Below are 19,660 nucleotides of genomic sequence, written 5' to 3'. Positions count from 1 at the left end.
CTAGGGGTCAGCCAAGCGCCGCAAAAGGCCACCATGCCCTGCACGCCCCTTTTCTCTTTTCATATGCAGACGAGGGTTGAAGCCAACTTTGACCCACTGCTTGGATGACATCACCATATGCAAATCCATCTGCGGCAGGCCTTCCCCCAGGAATGCTTGCACTAGTTGTTGCATTTGGTTTGTTGTTTGGGGGTGCTTCAGTATTAGGCAGTCCTCTGCCCTCCCATGTTCATCTGAAAATATATGTTCTCCCTGCAGTTGTTGTCCCAAGATGAGAGTTCCCTTGTGCTGCCTCAGTTGAATCTCCTTTACTTGACAGAGATGTGCATGAGCAGCGGCCCTCCCCAGCCCTATTCCAAATCATACTTATTTTGCATAGGAGATACCATGGTCATGAAGATTTTTCTCCCAGGGTGAGGTTCATTCATTGCATTTTGGGTATGCTGACCCCTGTGATTTCCCCAAATGTGGGAAACTTGACTGCATTATTTGTGGTAGTGGGAGACTGTGTTTGTGCTTTCCTCTGGTCAGCTCTGGTAAAAGTCAGATTTCTTTGTCTCAGATCTTCCTCTAGCCTTGTTCTTCTTTCGAGAGTTCCCTGGTGCTGCCTCAGTTGGATCTCCTTCACTTCACAGGGGGGAACCCGAGCAGCGACCCTCCCCAGCTCTAGCCCAACTCCTACTTACCTGCCAGGTGAGATACCATGATCATGAAGGTGCTTCTCCCAGGGCAAGGCTCAACCATTGCACTCTGGGTGTGCTGCTCCTGCGATTTCCCCAAATGTGGGAAACGTGACTGCATAATTTGTGTTTCCCCTCGTCGGCTCTCGTATAATTCAGATCTCTTTGTCTCAGGTCTCTCTCCAGCCTAGTTTGCTGTCTGTTTCCACTTCTCTTTTCTTGAGCCGCTCCCTTCTATGCCCTTGCGCACTATCCTGACTTCTCCCGTCTGCTTACTTCGTGCCTTCCAACGCACAATGCGAACTACAGGTAGTGCTGCAGGGCCCACACCCTTTTACTTGCCTTACAGAGTAGCTCTGGAGCAGTTACAGTGCCCAGCTGCTGCAAGAAATCAGCTTGAATGCTTCAGGGGCTGGGGCATAGCCAACATGAGCCCCACACCGAAGGAGGGTGGAGGTGTGTAATGCGAACTAGGGGTCATCCAAGTGCTGCAAAAGGCCGCCATGCCCTGCACGCCCCTTTTCTCTTTTCATATGCAGACGAGGGTTGAAGCCAACTTTGACCCACTGCTTGGATGACATCACCATATGCAAATCCATCTGCTGCAGGCCTTCCCCCAGGAATGCTTGCACTAGTTGTTGCATTTGGTTTGTTGTTTGGGGGTGCTTCAGTATTAGGCAGCCTTCTGCCCTCACATGTTCATCTGAAAATATGTGTTCTCCCTGCAGTTGTTGTCCCCAGATGAGAGTTCCCTTGTGCTGCCTCAGTTGAATCTCCTTTACTTGACAGAGATGTGCCTGAGCAGCGGCCCTCCCCAGCCCTATCCCAAATCATACTTATTTTGCATAGGCGATACCATGGTCATGAAGATTGTTCTCCCAAGGTGAGGTTCATTCATTGCATTCTGGGTATGCTGACCCCTGTGATTTCCCCAAATGTGGGAAACTCGACTGCATTATTTGTGGTAGTGGGGGACTGTGTTTGTGCTTTCCTCTGGTCAGCTCTGGAAAAAGTCAGATTTCTTTGTCTCAGATCTTCCTCTAGCCTTGTTCTTCTTTCGAGAGTTCCCTTGTGCTGCCTCAGTTGGATCTCTTTCACTTGACAGGGGGGTGCCCGAACAGCGACCCTCCCCAGCTCTAGCCCAACTCCTACTTACCTGCCAGGTGAGATACTATGATCATGAAGGTGCTTCTCCCAGGGCAAGGCTCACCCATTGCACTCTGGGTGTGCTGCCCCTGCGATTTCCCCAAATGTGGGAAACTTGACTGCATAATTTGTGTTTCCCCTGGTCGGCTCTCGTATAATTCAGATCTCTTTGTCTCAGGTCTCTCTCCAGCCTAGTTTGCTGTCTGTTTCCACTTCTCTTTTCTTGAGCCGCTCCCTTCTATGCCCTTGCGCACTATCCTGACTTCTCCTCCTGTCTGCTTACTTTGTGCCTTCCAACGCACAATGCGATCTACAGGTAGTGCTGCAGGGCCCAGACCCTTTTACTTGCCTTACAGAGCAGCTCTGGAGCTGTTACAGTGCCCAGCTGCTGCAAGAAATCAGCTTGAATGCTTCAGGGGCTGGGGCATAGCCAACATGAGCCCCACACCAAAGGAGGGTGGAGGTGTTTAATGCAAACTAGGGGTCAGCCAAGCGCCGCAAAAGGCCACCATGCCCTGCACGCCCCTTTTCTCTTTTCATATGCAGACGAGGGTTGAAGCCAACTTTGACCCACTGCTTGGATGACATCACCATATGCAAATCCATCTGCGGCAGGCCTTCCCCCAGGAATGCTTGCACTAGTTGTTGCATTTGGTTTGTTGTTTGGGGGTGCTTCAGTATTAGGCAGCCTTCTGCCCTCCCATGTTCATCTGAAAATATATGTTCTCCCTGCAGTTGTTGTCCCAAGATGAGAGTTCCCTTGTGCTGCCTCAGTTGAATCTCCTTTACTTGACAGAGATGTGCATGAGCAGCGGCCCTCCCCAGCCCTATTCCAAATCATACTTATTTTGCATAGGAGATACCATGGTCATGAAGATTTTTCTCCCAGGGTGAGGTTCATTCATTGCATTTTGGGTATGCTGACCCCTGTGATTTCCCCAAATGTGGGAAACTTGACTGCATTATTTGTGGTAGTGGGAGACTGTGTTTGTGCTTTCCTCTGGTCAGCTCTGGTAAAAGTCAGATTTCTTTGTCTCAGATTTTCCTTTAGCCTTGTTCTTCTTTCGAGAGTTCCCTTGTGCTGCCTCAGTTGGATCTCCTTCACTTTACAGGGGGGTACCCGAGCAGCGACCCTCCCCAGCTCTAGCCCAACTCCTACTTACCTGCCAGGTGAGATACTATGATCATGAAGGTGCTTCTCCCAGGGCAAGGCTCACCCATTGTACTCTGGGTGTGCTGCTCCTGCGATTTCCCCAAATGTGGGAAACTTGACTGCATAATTTGTGTTTCCCCTGGTCGGCTCTCGTATAATTCAGATCTCTTTGTCTCAGGTCTCTCTCCAGCCTAGTTTGCTGTCTGTTTCCACTTCTCTTTTCTTCAGCCGCTCCCTTCTATACCCTTGTGCACTATCCTGACTTCTCCTCCCGTCTGCTTACTTTGTGCCTTCCAATGCACAATGCAAACTACAGGTAGTGCTGCAGGGCCCACACCCTTTTACTTGCCTTACAGAGCAGCTCTGGAGCTGTTGCAGTGCCAAGCTGCTGCAAGAAATCAGCTTGAATGCTTCAGGGGCTGGGGCATAGCCAACATGAGCCCCACACCGAAGAAGGGTGGAGGTGTTTAATGCAAACTAGGGGTCAGACAAGCGCAGCAAAAGGCCACCATGCCCTGCACGCCCCTTTTCTGTTTTCATATGCAGACGAGGGCTGAAGCCAACTTTGACCCACTGCTTGGATGACATCACCATATGCAAATCCATCTGCGGCAGGCCTTCCCCCAGGAATGCTTGCACTAGTTGTTGCATTTGGTTTGTTGTTTGGGGGTGCTTCAGTATTAGGCAGCCGTCTGCCCTCCCATGTTCATCTGAAAATATGTGTTCTCCCTGCAGTTGTTGTCCCTAGATGAGAGTTCCCTTGTACTGCCTCAGTTGAATCTCCTTAACTTGACAGAGATGTGCCTGAGCAGCGGCCCTCCCCAGCTCTATCCCAAATCATACTTATTTTGCATAGGAGATACCATGGTCATGAAGATTATTCTCCCAGGGTGAGGTTCATTCATTGCATTCTGGGTATGCTGACCCCTGTGATTTCCCCAAATGTGGGAAACTCGACTGCTTTATTTGTGGTAGTGGGGGACTGTGTTTGTGTTTTCCTCTGGTCAGCTCTGGTAAAAGTCAGATTTCTTTGTTTCAGAGCCTTGTTCTTCTTTTGAGAGTTCCCTTGTGCTGCCTCAGTTGGATCTCCTTCACTTGACAGGGGGGTGCCCGAGCAGAGACCCTCCCCAGCTCTAGCCCAACTCCTACTTACCTGCCAGGTGAGATACTATGATCATGAAGGTGCTTCTCCCAGGGCAAGGCTCACCCATTGCACTCTGGGTGTGCTGCCCCTGCGATTTCCCCAAATGTGGGAAACTTGACTGCATAATTTGTGTTTCCCCTGGTCGGCTCTCGTATAATTCAGATCTCTTTGTCTCAGGTCTCTCTCCAGCCTAGTTTGCTGTCTGTTTCCACTTCTCTTTTCTTCAGCCGCTCCCTTCTATACCCTTGTGCACTATCCTGACTTCTCCTCCCGTCTGCTTACTTTGTGCCTTCCAATGCACAATGCAAACTACAGGTAGTGCTGCAGGGCCCACACCCTTTTACTTGCCTTACAGAGCAGCTCTGGAGCTGTTACAGTGCCCAGCTGCTGCAAGAAATCTGCTTGAATGCTTCAGGGGATGGGGCATGGCCAACATGAGCCCCACTCCAAAGGAGGGTGGAGGTGTTTAATGCGAACTAGGGGTCATCCAAGCACCGCAAAAGGCCGCCATGCCCTGCACGCCCCTTTTCTCTTTTCATATGCAGATGAGGGTTGAAGCCAACTTTGACCCACTGCTTGTATGACATCACCGTATGCAAATCCGTCTTCTGCAGAACTTCCCCCAGGAATGCTTGCACTAGTTGTTGCATTTGGTTTGTTGTTTGGGGGTGCTTCAGTATTAGGCAGCCTTCTGCCCTCCCATGTTCATCTGAAAATATGTGTTCTCCCTGCAGTTGTTGTCCCCAGATGAGAGTTCCCTTGTGCTGCCTCAGTTGAATCTCCTTTACTTGACAGAGATGTGCATGAGCAGCGGCCCTCCCCAGCCCTATTCCAAATCATACTTATTTTGCATAGGAGATACCATGGTCATGAAGATTGTTCTCCCAGGGTGAGGTTCATTCATTGCATTTTGGGTATGCTGACCCCTGTGATTTCCCCAAATGTGGGAAACTCAACTGCATTATTTGTGGTAGTGGGGGACTGTGTTTGTGCTTTCCTCTGGTCAGCTCTGGTAAAAGTCAGATTTCTTTGTCTCAGATTTTCCTCTTGCCTTGTTCTTCTTTCGAGAGTTCCCTTGTGCTGCCTCAGTTGGATCTCCTTCACTTGACAGGGGGGTACCCGAGCAGCGACCCTCCCCAGCTCTAGCCCAACTCCTACTTACCTGCCAGGTGAGATACTATGATCATGAAGGTGCTTCTCCCAGGGCAAGGCTCACCCATTGCACTCTGGGTGTGCTGCTCCTGCGATTTCCCCAAATGTGGGAAACTTGACTGCATAATTTGTGTTTCCCCTGGTCGGCTCTCGTATAATTCAGATCTCTTTGTCTCAGGTCTCTCTCCAGCCTAGTTTGCTGTCTGTTTCCACTTCTCTTTTCTTCAGCCGCTCCCTTCTATACCCTTGTGCACTATCCTGACTTCTCCTCCCGTCTGCTTACTTTGTGCCTTCCAATGCACAATGCAAACTACAGGTAGTGCTGCAGGGCCCACACCCTTTTACTTGCCTTACAGAGCAGCTCTGGAGCTGTTAAAGTGCCCAGCTGCTGCAAGAAATCAGCTTGAATGCTTCAGGGGCTGGGGCATAGCCAACATGAGCCCCACACCGAAGGAGGGTGGAGGTGTTTAATGCAAACTAGGGGTCGGTCAAGCGCCGCAAAAGGCCACCATGCCCTGCACGCCCCTTTTCTGTTTTCATATGCAGACGAGGGTTGAAGCCAACTTTGACCCACTGCTTGGATGACATCACCATATGCAAATCCATCTGCGGCAGGCCTTCCCCCAGGAATGCTTGCACTAGTTGTTGCATTTGGTTTGTTGTTTGGGGGTGCTTCAGTATTAGTCAGCCTTCTGCTCCACCCTCCTTTGGTGTGGGGCTCATGTTGGCCATGTCCCATCCCCTGAAGCATTCAAGCAGATTTCTTGCAGCAGCTGGGCACTGTAACAGCTCCAGAGCTGCTCTGTAAGGCAAGTAAAAGGGTGTGGGCCCTGCAGCACTACCTGTAGTTTGCATTGTGCATTGGAAGGCACAAAGTAAGCAGACGGGAGGAGAAGTCAGGATAGTGCACAAGGGTATAGAAGGGAGCGGCTGAAGAAAAGAGAAGTGGAAACAGACAGCAAACTAGGCTGGAGAGAGAGATCTGAGACAAAGAGATCTGAATTATACGAGAGCCGACCAGGGGAAACACAAATTATGCAGTCAAGTTTCCCACATTTGGGGAAATCGCAGGGGCTGCACACCCAGAGTGCAATGGGTGAGCCTTGCCCTGGGAGAAGCACCTTCATGATCATAGTATCTCACCTGGCAGGTAAGTAGGAGTTGGGCTAGAGCTGGGGAGGGTCGCTGCTCGGGCACCCCCCTGTTAAGTGAAGGAGATCCAACTGAGGCAGCACAAGGGAACTCTCAAAAGAAGAACAAGGCTAGAGGAAGATCTGAAACAAAGAAATCTGACTTTTACCAGAGCTGACCAGAAGAAAACACAAACACAGTCCCCCACTACCACAAATAAAGCAGTCGAGTTTCCCACATTTGGGGAAATCACAGGGGTCAGCATACCCAAAATGCAATGAATGAACCTCACCTCGACTGCTTTATTTGTGGTAGTGGGGGACTGTGTTTGTGTTTTCTTCTGGTCAGCTCTGGTAAAAGTCAGATTTCTTTGTTTCAGATCTTCCTCTAGCCTTGTTCTTCTTTTGAGAGTTCCCTTGTGCTGCCTCAGTTGGATCTCCTTCACTTAACAGGGGGGTGCCCGAGCAGCGACCCTCCCCAGCTCTAGCCCAACTCATACTTACCTGCCAGGTGAGATACTATGATCATGAAGGTGCTTCTCCCAGGGCAAGGCTCACCCATTGCACTCTGGGTGTGCTGCCCCTGCGATTTCCCCAAATGTGGGAAACTTGACTGCATAATTTGTGTTTCCCCTGGTCGGCTATCGTATAATTCAGATCTCTTTGTCTCAGATCTCTCTCCAGCCTAGTTTGCTGTCTGTTTCCACTTCTCTTTTCTTCAGCCGCTCCCTTCTATACCCTTGTGCACTATCCTGACTTCTCCTCCCGTCTGCTTACTTTGTGCCTTCCAATGCACAATGCAAACTACAGGTAGTGCTGCAGGGCCCACACCCTTTTACTTGCCTTACAGAGCAGCTCTTGAGCTGTTACAGTGCCCAGCTGCTGCAAGAAATCTGCTTGAAAGCTTCAGGGGATGGGGCATGGCCAACATGAGCCCCACACCAAAGCAGGGTGCAGCAGAAGGCTGCCTAATACTGAAGCACCCCCAAACAACAAACCAAATGCAACAACTAGTGCAAGCATTCCTGGGGGAAGGCCTGCCGCAGATGGATTTGCATATGGTGATGTCATCCAAGCAGTGGGTCAAAGTTGGCTTCAACCCTCATCTGCATATGAAAACAGAAAAGGGGCGTGCAGGGCATGGTGGCCTTTTGCGGCGCTTGACTGACCCCTAGTTTGCATTAAACACCTCCACCCTCCTTCGGTGTGGGGCTGATGTTGGCTATGCCCCAGCCCCTGAAGCATTCAAGCTGATTTCTTGCAGCAGCTGGGCACTGTAACAGCTCCAGAGCTGCTCTGTAAGGCAAGTAAAAGGGTGTGGGCCCTGCAGCACTACCTGTAGTTTGCATTGTGCATTGGAAGGCACAAAGTAAGCAGACGGGAGGAGAAGTCAGGATAGTGCACAAGGGTATAGAAGGGAGCGGCTGAAGAAAAGAGAAGTGGAAACAGACAGCAAACTAGGCTGGAGAGAGACCTGAGACAAAGAGATCTGAATTATACGAGAGCCGACGAGGGGAAACACAAATTATGCAGTCAAGTTTCCCACATTTGGGGAAATCGCAGGAGCAGCACACCCAGAGTACAATGGGTGAGCCTTGCCCTGGGAGAAGCACCTTAATGATCATAGTATCTCACCTGGCAGGTAAGTAGGAGTTGGGCTAGAGCTGGGGAGGGTCGCTGCTCGGGTACCCCCCTGTAAAGTGAAGGAGATCCAACAAAGGCAGCACAAGGGAACTCTCGAAAGAAGAACAAGGCTAGAGGAAAATGTGAGACAAAGAAATCTGACTTTTACTAGAGCTGACCAGAGGAAAGCACAAACACAGTCCCCCACTACCACAAATAATGCAGTTGAGTTTCCCACATTTGGGGAAATCACAGGGGTCAGCATACCCAAAATGCAATGAATGAACCTCACCCTGGGAGAAAAATCTTCATGACCATGGTATCTCCTATGCAAAATAAGTATGATTTGGAATAGGGCTGGGGAGGGCCGCTGCTCATGCACATCTCTGTCAAGTAAAGGAGATTCAACTGAGGCAGCACAAGGGAACTCTCATCTGGGGACAACAACTGCAGGGAGAACATATATTTTCAGATGAACATGGGAGGGCAGAAAGCTGCCTAATACTGAAGCACCCCCAAACAACAAACCAAATGCAACAACTAGTGCAAGCATTCCTGGGGGAAGGCCTGCCGCAGATGGATTTGCATATGGTGATGTCATCCAAGCAGTGGGTCAAAGTTGTGACAATGCTAAATTCCTTTGTCGTATAAACAACCCTTTATGAAGCTAAGAACACTGTACGCTGTTTACTGAAGAAGTACCGTAATGGTACGCTAGTTGCGTAACGATCGCTCAGCCGTAGGCGAGACGCTCAAGCGTCACGTTCGCTCACGGCCCAGGGATCACAGGACACGTTATTGGTTATGTCTAGGGTAATGATTCGCTATGGCGTAGCTTACGCTCGAGACCACGAGGAGGTCACCAGCGATGCAGACGCTCACAACACTATACCTTTATGATAAAACCTTATACCAATGAAATACACTGAATACCTTAATGTGAGTACAGGGTGTAAGTGCAACCTTGTGTAACCTGACTAACTACAAAGCTGCTTGAGCGTCACCGACGCTCAAGTGAACACTTATCACTATAGAAAATGCACAGATACTGGTTTAGGTTCCAAAGCCTATTAACTGTATTATATCTAATATACTTGTAAAAAGGGGATAACAGTACAAATGATACACTACAATATAACAGAGACTTCCTAACCACAGAACTAAACAATAAATACAAAAAGACAATACTACACTGACCTAAATGCAATACAATACAATACTATCTAATACAATACAATACTAGCCTAGTCTAGGGGAGATATGAGAGAACAGAACAGAGAGAGAGAGAGAGAGAGAGAGAGAGAGAGATGAGATGAGAGAAATTGGCTCACAGAAAGACAATGATTACGGAGAGAAACTTACGCACAAAGGGTATGATCGCCTGCGCCTCGATATCCAGCTCCCGGCTATCAGCAGATAACCGTTGATGAGAGAGTCAGAGCTGGATGTGGTCGGCCTGCCTATTTATGCCCCACACACAATGCAATCTCCTGGTCCTACAATCCCATTGTCCATTGGCCGAAGGAATTCGGCCCTGTATCATAACAAAAGGTCATAGGGTGATTCATACAGGTGGGCTGTGACGATTTCCAACAGCTCAGGTGGGTGGGAAACTGGGTTTCCCGCCGCATACCTGAGTATGTGTAATTAATAGAAATGGACATAAACTTCTTATGTCCATAACTATTCGCACGAGCGATTAATACGCTCCAAACCAACACCGGAATATTGCTAATTAAATACTCTTCCGATGGGTACCAAACACTGCTGTGTGATTCCTGTTAGACCCTTTGTACGATATAAAGAGGGATTCCTCAGCTCTGGGACATTGTATTTTAACCAAACTTTCAGAATCTATCAAAGGGACCATGATCTATAAACTACATTAATTGTGAACATTTGTAACGAATGAGTCGCACGCTACGACTACATAAACTCTACCGTAAATACGCATACCGCGCCTGCGAGTGCACGTTATTGCGGGTATGCGAATCCACGGGAGAGCGCATGCACGCGCAGCGCGGACCAGTGTGCGGTGCAAATATGGCAACGTGCATTGAGACATTTTTCTGACTTTGACAGTCCACCCTTTGGCAGTCAATAATAACTGCCACAAAACATTTAAGGAGAAAAATGTAAGTCAGGGGTTAATTGATTTCCATGGTTGGGTAGGGGAGGAGAGAGGAGAAGGTGTGAAGAGGGTATGACCTAGTGAGAAAGCAGAAGCATGTGTGTATGAGTCCATGTTTGGAGGGTCATGTATCATCGTGCCGTACGTGTGGTAAATCAAGCTTCGAGGTATTGCGAAGTATACATTTGAATTCCTCCTTATCCTGTGGTACAGGTCTGTGGATGGGCTGTCAAACTTTACCGAGCTCATTTCGGCTGTGGTTGTAACAAAATGGGGATGCACATTTTAGTTGATGATACATGAATGGGGGAGGTATGTGGTTGCTGATATCTGTGCCTGTATTCCCTATCGTCTATGTGTGTCGTTACCTGAGGGTTGTAGAGATGAAGATAAAGAACACTTACGAAAAATGCAATGATATTCTATGTCAGGGAAATGTACATCTGTCGTCGAAGTTGTTTTCGGTATCTGTTGAGAGTCGTCTTCTTTGCGCTGTATTGCTCCTTAGGCATGAGCAAATAGCTTTGTCTGAGCCATCAGATTTACAAAAATGTTGGGCTAGCGTGAGTTTAAAGATACTAGGGAAACTGGGGATCTATGGCAAAGTTCATCAAGTGTCCATATTTAAAGTTGTCAAATCTTCTTCTTTGGTCAATCCGTTGTCTGTATACATCTCGTCTCGTCAGCTTCCTCGTCCAAGGGGGTCTTTGTATCTGGGAGAAAAGCAGAAAAACAGGTGAAAGAAACGGACCGCATAATCGCATTTTTCATCACATTCTGGTTTCTATCATTGGGTCATAAATCAAATCCAGGTTAATTACAGTTTCCTCACTCGTCAAGCTCATCACTTTTGTACTTTGTTTGCACCTCATTAAAGCCTGCCCGCATCTAAATATCAATCCAATCGATATAACGACACCCAAGATACATAGTAGAAACTTTCCAACATCCATTATGACTCCTTGAGCCCACTCTCCTAAACCGGAGAACCAATTTCGCGGGTTCAACCATGACACCCAACCAGTCAGCTCATTACCTACAGCAGCAAGGGTGAGATTGTGTTTTCGACGAAATTCCCACTTCAATTGGAGAATATCGTCCATCTTTTGGTCTATGACCTCTACCGGATCCTCGGTGCTATTTGTGATATACGTGCAACACTTTATGCCGTACTGTGTTGCCAATGTAACACAATATCCGCCTGTTACTGCTGTAAGATAATTAAGAACCATCCTATGCTGAACTAGTTCTGTTTTGTAAGCTTGAAGTTCTCTTCCAGTGTATCTAAACGTGTCATCATACATTTCAGTGATATTATCTAACAAATTGGCGAGTGCGGAAATGTATTTATAATTCATCACTCCTCGAGCGGTACGAGTGAAATCTAACGCTACCAGAACCTGAATCCCGGTGGATTCATGGATAAGATCAGAGGCCGGATGCTCTAGCCTTTCTGACAGTTGTCTTTTAACTCGGTGCTCGTAATGAGTGTGAGTATAAGGAGCTTGGGCACCACGGTGTATGTCCTTCATTTTGTCATGTGTAACAGTCATCACTTCAGGCAATACTTTTCCAATATAACACAATCCTTCAGAGTTTGGGGCAAGCCACTTGTACGCCTTTCTCCCGCATATGAAATATGCATCATCGGGGAGAACATATGGGACGGAGAAGGACATGACCATGTTACAAACCTTCCAGGTGAAATCTCCTGACCCTAATTCTTCCAACTGCTTAATGCACGTATCGGTTTGTACGATATGTGCACAGTATCCTGGTGATACCTCTCCAACTCTAGTAATCCTATTTCCTAAGGTATATCGATACCGGAAAGATTTTCCTCTACTGGCTATGTGGCGTACGAGCTCTGTATCTGTAGGCATTCTATCTGCTCTGTGTGAAAAGGTCATGGTAAGGTTGCTCCATGACACTTCCCAATTTCCCGGTTTTCTGGGATTGGAGATGTTAAAACATAAGAGGGACCTATCCACATGGTATTGGTGGAGCTTCAAACTAGGAGGGCTGGAGATATTAAACCTCCGGTCCACCGGTCTCCCACCACTTAGCTCAAGTACCTCCCCTAACGTTAAAGGAAATGGTACTAGCCCTGATTTGCTGTGACCCTGAGGTACTTGAGAGCATACCCAACAATCTGTTTGGTTTAACACGTTACCCACTAAGGAGTGATAGTCACTCAATGGATGCCGGTCTATATGGATATTAAAACTAGATTGGCATTTCTTTATGCATCCATCTTCAACCAGATTATCACAGAGCCTACAGATACAATTTTCTTCAGCTAACAATCCATCACAATTTCTTCTATCGGATCGTTTTCTGATACTCGCCTTTGCTTGTTGGTTTGGTTGATCTTGGAAAACTACGCCTCCATCATCATAATCGGAACCCATTCCAGAACCTCTTTCGACCTCTATGGTACTCTCGCCGGAACAGACTGCTCTGGTCAACATCATGGTTAACATCAAAATCCGGATCACAGTCTCTTGGGGCAAGTCCATCTTTGAGGAGGAAATAGAGAAGAATGAGGAGGGGGAAAAAGAAATTTTAAGGGAGAGGGGCTGGGAAGTGGAGAAAAACAATAAAAGGGAGAAGGGAGTCGACAGCTGCTTTCGATTTTCAAGGCTCAGGTGCCGCCTCAATCCTCCTGGAACAGACACTCCAGTGATACAACCTCTACCGTCTGTTCCTTATCGCGGGACTTCTCTGGATCAGCAACCTTTTTGCAGTGGGATGAATGGACCCAAGTCTCTCTCTCAGCAACCTTCAATGCTGTGGTGCTAGTCAATAAGACCTGGTATGGTCCTTCCCATCTATCAATAAGACAACCTGAGCGTAGAAAATTTCGTATCATTACATAATCCCCAGGTTCAATGTCATGACAATTACTATCTGGTAAATCAGGAATCACCAACTTCAGATTATCATTTTGATTCCTCAACTGTTTACTCATGTTAATCAAGTACTTTACAGTTACTTCATTGTTACATTTCAAATCATCCTGAGGGTTAATCATGACATGCGGTTGTCGACCAAACAAGATTTCAAAAGGAGACAGATTAAGAGGGGACCTGGGAGTGGTTCTGATGCTATACAAAACAATGGGTAAAGCTTCTGGCCACGTCAATCCTGTCTCTGCCATTACTTTACTCAATTTATTTTTAATAGTGCTGTTCACTCTTTCGACCTTCGCACTCGCCTGTGGACGGTACGGAGTGTGTAGCTTACTATCAATACCCATCAATTTACACATTCCTTGAAAGACATCACCTGTAAAATGGGTACCCCTATCACTTTCAATGATTCTAGGGATACCATATCTACATACAAATTCCTGCACAATTTTCTTAGCTGTAAACATAGCGGTATTTGTAGCTGCTGGAAAAGCCTCGACCCAATTCGAGAAAACATCTATACAGACAAGTACATATTTCAAATTTCGACATGGGGGTAATTGAATGAAGTCAATTTGTATTACCTGGAAAGGGCCGCCGGCAGGTGGGATATGGGATGGTTCTGTAGGTATTGCTTTTCCAATATTCTTTCTCAGACAGGTAAGGCATGACATTGCTCTTTTACTCGCATGAGAGGAGAATCCTGGGGCGCACCAGTATGCTCTTACCAATTTGCACATCCCCTCCTTGCCTAGATGAGTCAGCCCGTGAGCTGCTTCAGCCAGACATGGAAGGTATGCCCTGGGGGCCACTGGTTTACCATGTCCATCCGTCCAGAGCCCTGAGGACTCCTGGCCATATCCCTTTGCCTTCCAGACTGCTCTTTCCTGTGTGGAACACAGATTCTGCATCTCACACAACTTCTGTGTGTTGATGGTATTAAATACCATCAACTGTGTGGTGTCTGTCCGTGTGGGGGTAGCAGCTGCAAGCTTTGCGGCTTCGTCTGCTCGGCTGTTACCAAGGGATACTGGGTCTTGGCTATATGTATGTGCTTTACATTTGATAACAGCCACTCTGTCGGGTTCCTGTATCGCTGTTAGAAGCCTTTTTATGTGAGCTGCATGCGCTATCGGTGTACCAGCTGCCGTCATGAAATTTCTGAGCCGCCATAGGGCTCCGAAATCATGGACTACCCCGAACGCGTATCTGGAATCGGTGTAGATATTGGCTGACTTACCCTTAGCCAATTCACATGCTCTGGTTAGGGCGACCAGTTCAGCAACCTGGGCTGAGTGAGGTGGGCCTAGCGGTTCCGCTTCTATGGTGTCTTGGTCATCTACGACTGCGTATCCAGTACACAAGTCTCCCGAGTCTGACTGTCTGTGACAACTACCATCCGTGTAGAACGTGAGTTCTGCATCTTCCAGTGGATTGTCACTGATGTCAGGCCTTGCGGTAAAATTTTGGGTCAAATATTCCATACAATCATGTGTATCTTCCTTTGCATTAAATCCTCCTTCCCCATCACTCTCACCTTCCACCCTTTGTGTCTGACCAGGCACACCTGGGAGAAATGTTGCAGGATTTAATGCGCTGCATCTCCTTATGGTGATGTTTACGGGGGCCATTAATGCCAATTCCCATCTTGTAAACCTTGCAGATGAGACGTGTCTGGTTTGGGCAGAATTCAATAAGGCAGATACCGCATGCGGTGTATGGATTGTGAGGTTGTGGCCTAGCACGACATCTTCGCTTTTCGTTACTAGCAATGCTATCGCCGCAACGCTACGCAAGCATGTGGGGAGGGATCGCGCTACCGTATCTAGCTGGGCGCTGTAGTATGCAATTGGCCTGCTGGCATCACCGTGTTTTTGTGTTAGTACACCTGCTGCGCACCCAGCACTTTCTGTTCCGTATAGTTCAAAGGGTTTCCCATAGTCTGGCATACCTAGTGCTGGTGCCTGCGTTAGGCACTGTTTGAGTCTCTCAAATGCTGTTTCAGATTCGTCTGTATGCGAAATCCGATCAGGTTTGTTTGAAGAGACCATTTCCTGCAAAGGTAGCGCCAATATGGAAAACCCTGGGATCCAATTACGGCAATACCCACACATTCCTAAAAACGTCCTGATCTGTTGCTGGGTTTGTGGCAGTGTCATGTCTCTAATGGCTTGGATTCTATCAGCGGTCAGGTGTCTCAGTCCTTGTGTTAGACAGTGTCCCAAATATTTTACCTTAGCTTGGCATAATTGCAACTTGTCTTTGGAAACCTTGTGACCTGTGTCTGAAAGATGAAACAGGAGCTGTTTCGTATCCTTCAGAGATGCTTCCAGTGAATCTGAACACAGTAATAAATCGTCCACATACTGTATCAATACTGATCCACTGTCTGGTTGGAAAGACTGTAAACAATCATACAAAGCCTGAGAAAATATACTTGGACTATCTATGAAACCTTGGGGTAACCGAGTCCACGTGTATTGGACTCCTCTGTATGTGAATGCAAACAAATATTGGCTGTCAGGGTGCAGAGGTACCGAAAAGAAAGCGGAGCAGAGGTCAATAACAGTGAAAAATTTGGCAGTGGGAGGAATTTGCATTAGGATGACAGCTGGATTAGGCACTACGGGGAACTGACTCTCAACTATTTTGTTAATCCCCCTTAGATCCTGCACTAGCCTGTAACCCCTCCCCCCACTCTTTTTAACAGGGAAGATGGGACTATTTGCGGTGCTGGACGTTCTTACTAGAATGCCCTGTTGTAGCAAGCGCTCTATTACGGGAAAAACTCCTAGCTCCACCTCTGGCTTCAGAGGATACTGTGGGATTTTTGGAGCTATCCTACCATCTTTTACTTGCACAACTACTGGAGCTACGTTTGCCATTAATCCAGTGTCCTGTCCATCTTTTGTCCAAAGTGACTCTGGTATCTGAGATATCATCTCTTCTACTTGGGATGGATTCCTATTTGTCATAATGGAATGTGACATTAATTTTGATGGGGAGTCTAACATGTCTCGTACTTCCTGAGCGTGATTCTCAGGAATGTCCAAGAATACACCTTCAGGGGTACAATAAATGACGCAACCCATTTTACATAGTAAGTCTCTCCCCAGGAGATTAGTTGGTGCCGATGCAGCCAGCAAAAAGGAATGCTTGGTATACAAAGGCCCTATTGTAATCTCGGCTGGTTTGCTAACAGGGTAGTGCTGGACTACTCCTGTTACTCCCATGGCTGGAATTGTCCTACCAGTGGTTCTCATGCCCACTGTCGAATTTATCACTGACTTGGCCGCCCCTGTGTCTACAAGAAAGTTTAAAGTTTTACCAGCCACATTGATTGCAATCTCTGGTTCGCTTCCAAGACTGGCAATCAACTTAACTGGCTGCAGATTACAGGTATGGCCACACCCCTATTGGGTATGCTGACCTCCCAGAATCCCGCTGGCAGCAACTACTTGTGAGGGAGTTAGCTGGGAACTACCAGAGGCATGCCAGTCTCTGTTTGGGGGATATCTTTTTGTTTCCCCTGTATGTGGCTCAAAACTCCGCCTCTGTGGACCCTGCTCCCAATGTCGTGTGTTGTGTTGTTGTCTAGGGGGTTGAAAAGACCTTTGTACATTCTTTGTTCTACATTCTCGTGCAAAGTGTCCCGGTCTGTTACAAGAAAAACATGTTATTACACTTGCCTTACCCACAGGATTCGGTGGTACATACGCAGGCTGCCTTGTGGTCAGCGCCTGTATACTTACGGACATCAACTTATCACTTTGCGATTCCCTGTGCCTAGTGATGTTTCTGTCGTGATCAATAGCAGCCTCTCTCAAGCCGGACACTGACAGACCTCGCCAGCACGGTTGCGTGGTCTGAACCCTAGTCTTTAATGTTTCCTTTAAACCATCCATCAGTACGGATACTGCTACTTCCCGATGGTTTGGGTTGGTCTTAATGTCTTCTATACCAGTGTACTTTGCCATTTCTAATAGTGCCCGGTGAAAATATTCTGTTGCCGTTTCGGACTCCTTTTGCTTAATGGAAAATATTTTATTCCATTTAACAACGGCTGGGAAATACTCTTTTAGCTGTAAATTTATCCTCTTTACATTATCCTTGTTGTACACGTCTGTAAGCGGTACATCTTTATCCAATGCACAATCAGCTAAAAACTGAGTTGCATCAACATTGGAAGGTAAACAAGCCCTTAGCAGTATCTGCCAATCCTTGTTGTTGGGTTCTACAGTGTTACCTAGATCCCTGATGTATTTTTGGCTAGCAACTAAATCCTTCCTGGGGTCAGGAAATTCGGACACTATTGTTCTTAATTCCATTCTGGAAAATGGAGTGTACATGGCAATGTTCCTTATGGGAGTGGCTCCAGACACATCTGTTTTTCCATTGGGAACTGCTATTACCCTTACAGGAGCAATTCTAACAGCCTCTTCCTGTGTAGATTCTACTGCTTGTTGTGGTACAATTGTTTCAGTGTAGTGCATGGTGCCGTACTTACCCGTTGACACGACCTCACCTATCCCTCCGCTAGGGGCTTTCACTAATCTCGTGGGTGTCGCTGTGCCTACTGTGGTCTCTGCTATGGTGGCTGCAAGAGAGAGAGCTGAAATTGTTGCTGAATCGTCTTCTTGATCACACTCCTGAGGAAGGTTCAAAACAGGGTACATCTTGCACGGGTTAATACTTGCATGAGTTATTTGGTTAACATCATTAACATTTACAGGGTTACTAAGAGTTTGTGTTTTACAACCCAGTGCGTTTCTCTCCGCAATCAACTTCTCTCCTGCAATGTATGGTGGAGGAGGAGCTGTGGCAATCAACTTCCTGACTGCCCCAGATCCTGCCGCCAGAGCCAAACCTCTCTGTATCTCACCTTCCTGGTGCCATAACTGTAAACAATCATGATGTTGAATTCGTCTCTTTGTTGATTTTACGAGACATATCCTCCTCCTTAAATTTTGTAACACTTCTGGACTAAAGCTACCTATTCTTGGGAATTTGTCCCTGTCTTGTACAGTCATTCTCTCCCATTCATCACATAAAGATTCGGTGTGAATTCCATATTTTTCACACATTACATATCGTGCCGACCCAACTGGTCGGTTCACAGAATCAACCTGAACCAGGGTTGATCGCCCCCTACCTGAACAAATGGCCCCCATAATCTGCAGGCGTTGCTTATTCCTCCTTGAATATCAAGGCTTTCAGCGAACCCTTACAAACAAACCAAGATGTCCTTGGGCAGGCCGGCGGTGGTGGTTTATCAAGTACCCCACTTACTTCTCGCCCACGTTGGCCTGTGCTGCAATCACTGTAGCCAGAGCTGCTGTACCCAACCTAGGGCCCCTGTGAACCTTTAGTTTACTGGAACATATGAGGGTTACCCGCAGGACACTTACTCTTTCCAGTAAAGTTGGGGTTGTTAGATAGTTCCTGAGTGACCAGCGAACTTCCCTTCCAAAAATAAAAAATTACACAAATCACGTCAGAATGTACAGATAGCGTTTGTGACCACTTTACTCTAATGGTATTAGGTCAGATTACTAACTACTGCACACAATAACGTGCGGTCCAATCGTTCAGTATACGAGCACTACTTGTCATGTACTGAAAGATCAATGGAATCTATGTTTCCGGCTGCGATTCCTTCAGCCAGAGCTTGTATGGCCTATATGGGTTCTGCACCAACACCCCAGGCGTTGTGCCACTGGACTTTTATAGCGGACCTTTTACCTTATGACCTCCTGGTCTTGTTACCTTATGACCTCCTGGTCTTGTTACCTTATGACCTCCTGGTCTTGTTACCTTATGGTCCGCTATACTCTAATGCTCAAATATTATTTAACCAGGGATGCCTCCCTGGCCACCGTATATGTCACTTACACGTATGTCCCTTGACGAGTACCCGGCTTTCCTTTTGGTTCCACCTTAAAGTTATATAAACTTTTGTATACAAAACACACTCACTCAACACATGTACACTTTGTTTCTATGTCTATTTCTGCGCAGAAATTGTCTTTAGGCCAAAAGTGTTACCAATTAGGAGCAGGATCTGTTAAACTAAATTTCAGATTTTCCAAAAATAGATTTGCGTTATTTACCGCTTCGCGTTATCTACCGCTGTGCGTTAATTATCGCCTTTGCGTTACTTCACTTTATCACAACTTGAGCTACGTGGGCGTAACCGGACGCTACGTTGCGTAATGAACGCTGCGTGCGTCTGCCTTTTGGATTGCGTACGCTAGTCTTTGTTAGCGACACGTGTATGCAATGCAAAGGATCCACCGTAACACAATATATTTTTATCAATGTAAATGATCCCTGATCATCTACCGCAATCCACACTGACTGCCTTGTATCTCAGACAAACCGTGTGTTTGTTCTATACTTTAACTATCACCTCTACTATTAAATAACAGCAAATCTCTTTTTAGCACTTTCTATCAACTATAAAATTGGCAAACAGGAATAGTGATATACGAAAAATGAAACAGAAATGCAGATATATGTATGCGTGCGTGTATACGCAAGACAGAAGAGAAATAAAAGTTTTAAAAGACACAAGCGTTTTGTTCTTACT

The 19,660-nt window shown here is 47.0% G+C and overlaps 12 non-coding genes and 2 pseudogenes across 12 annotated transcripts; 11 read left to right on the top strand and 3 right to left on the bottom strand.

The window, feature by feature from the left end:
- Positions 1-362: 362 nt before the first annotated feature.
- Positions 363-526, top strand: LOC135035438 (U1 spliceosomal RNA). The gene has a single exon (XR_010230478.1). It is a non-coding gene; the product is annotated as a U1 spliceosomal RNA (small nuclear RNA).
- A 152-nt stretch (positions 527-678) lies between these two features.
- On the top strand, positions 679-814 carry LOC135035547 (U1 spliceosomal RNA; annotated as a pseudogene).
- A 698-nt stretch (positions 815-1,512) lies between these two features.
- Positions 1,513-1,676, top strand: LOC135035433 (U1 spliceosomal RNA). The gene has a single exon (XR_010230472.1). It is a non-coding gene; the product is annotated as a U1 spliceosomal RNA (small nuclear RNA).
- A 152-nt stretch (positions 1,677-1,828) lies between these two features.
- On the top strand, positions 1,829-1,991 carry LOC135035465 (U1 spliceosomal RNA). The gene has a single exon (XR_010230502.1). It is a non-coding gene; the product is annotated as a U1 spliceosomal RNA (small nuclear RNA).
- Positions 1,992-2,665: 674 nt separating this feature from the next.
- LOC135035437 (U1 spliceosomal RNA) lies at positions 2,666-2,829 on the top strand. The gene has a single exon (XR_010230477.1). It is a non-coding gene; the product is annotated as a U1 spliceosomal RNA (small nuclear RNA).
- Positions 2,830-2,981: 152 nt separating this feature from the next.
- LOC135035497 (U1 spliceosomal RNA) lies at positions 2,982-3,144 on the top strand. Its single transcript, XR_010230533.1, has one exon. It is a non-coding gene; the product is annotated as a U1 spliceosomal RNA (small nuclear RNA).
- Positions 3,145-3,818: 674 nt separating this feature from the next.
- Positions 3,819-3,982, top strand: LOC135035424 (U1 spliceosomal RNA). The gene has a single exon (XR_010230461.1). It is a non-coding gene; the product is annotated as a U1 spliceosomal RNA (small nuclear RNA).
- A 142-nt stretch (positions 3,983-4,124) lies between these two features.
- LOC135035463 (U1 spliceosomal RNA) lies at positions 4,125-4,287 on the top strand. Its single transcript, XR_010230500.1, has one exon. It is a non-coding gene; the product is annotated as a U1 spliceosomal RNA (small nuclear RNA).
- Positions 4,288-4,961: 674 nt separating this feature from the next.
- On the top strand, positions 4,962-5,125 carry LOC135035527 (U1 spliceosomal RNA). Its single transcript, XR_010230560.1, has one exon. It is a non-coding gene; the product is annotated as a U1 spliceosomal RNA (small nuclear RNA).
- Positions 5,126-5,277: 152 nt separating this feature from the next.
- On the top strand, positions 5,278-5,440 carry LOC135035488 (U1 spliceosomal RNA). Its single transcript, XR_010230524.1, has one exon. It is a non-coding gene; the product is annotated as a U1 spliceosomal RNA (small nuclear RNA).
- Positions 5,441-6,270: 830 nt separating this feature from the next.
- LOC135035493 (U1 spliceosomal RNA) lies at positions 6,271-6,433 on the bottom strand. The gene has a single exon (XR_010230529.1). It is a non-coding gene; the product is annotated as a U1 spliceosomal RNA (small nuclear RNA).
- Positions 6,434-6,901: 468 nt separating this feature from the next.
- On the top strand, positions 6,902-7,064 carry LOC135035459 (U1 spliceosomal RNA). The gene has a single exon (XR_010230496.1). It is a non-coding gene; the product is annotated as a U1 spliceosomal RNA (small nuclear RNA).
- Positions 7,065-7,919: 855 nt separating this feature from the next.
- Positions 7,920-8,055, bottom strand: LOC135035535 (U1 spliceosomal RNA; annotated as a pseudogene).
- Positions 8,056-8,207: 152 nt separating this feature from the next.
- LOC135035591 (U1 spliceosomal RNA) lies at positions 8,208-8,371 on the bottom strand. Its single transcript, XR_010230599.1, has one exon. It is a non-coding gene; the product is annotated as a U1 spliceosomal RNA (small nuclear RNA).
- Between the last annotated feature and the right edge of the window lie 11,289 nt (positions 8,372-19,660).

The sequence above is a fragment of the Pseudophryne corroboree genome, unplaced genomic scaffold (genome assembly GCF_028390025.1).
Source record: "Pseudophryne corroboree isolate aPseCor3 unplaced genomic scaffold, aPseCor3.hap2 scaffold_606, whole genome shotgun sequence".
Taxonomy (NCBI): domain Eukaryota; kingdom Metazoa; phylum Chordata; class Amphibia; order Anura; family Myobatrachidae; genus Pseudophryne; species Pseudophryne corroboree.
The sequence above is the reverse complement of the archived record's forward strand: the minus strand, read 5'-3'. Positions and strand labels throughout refer to the sequence as shown.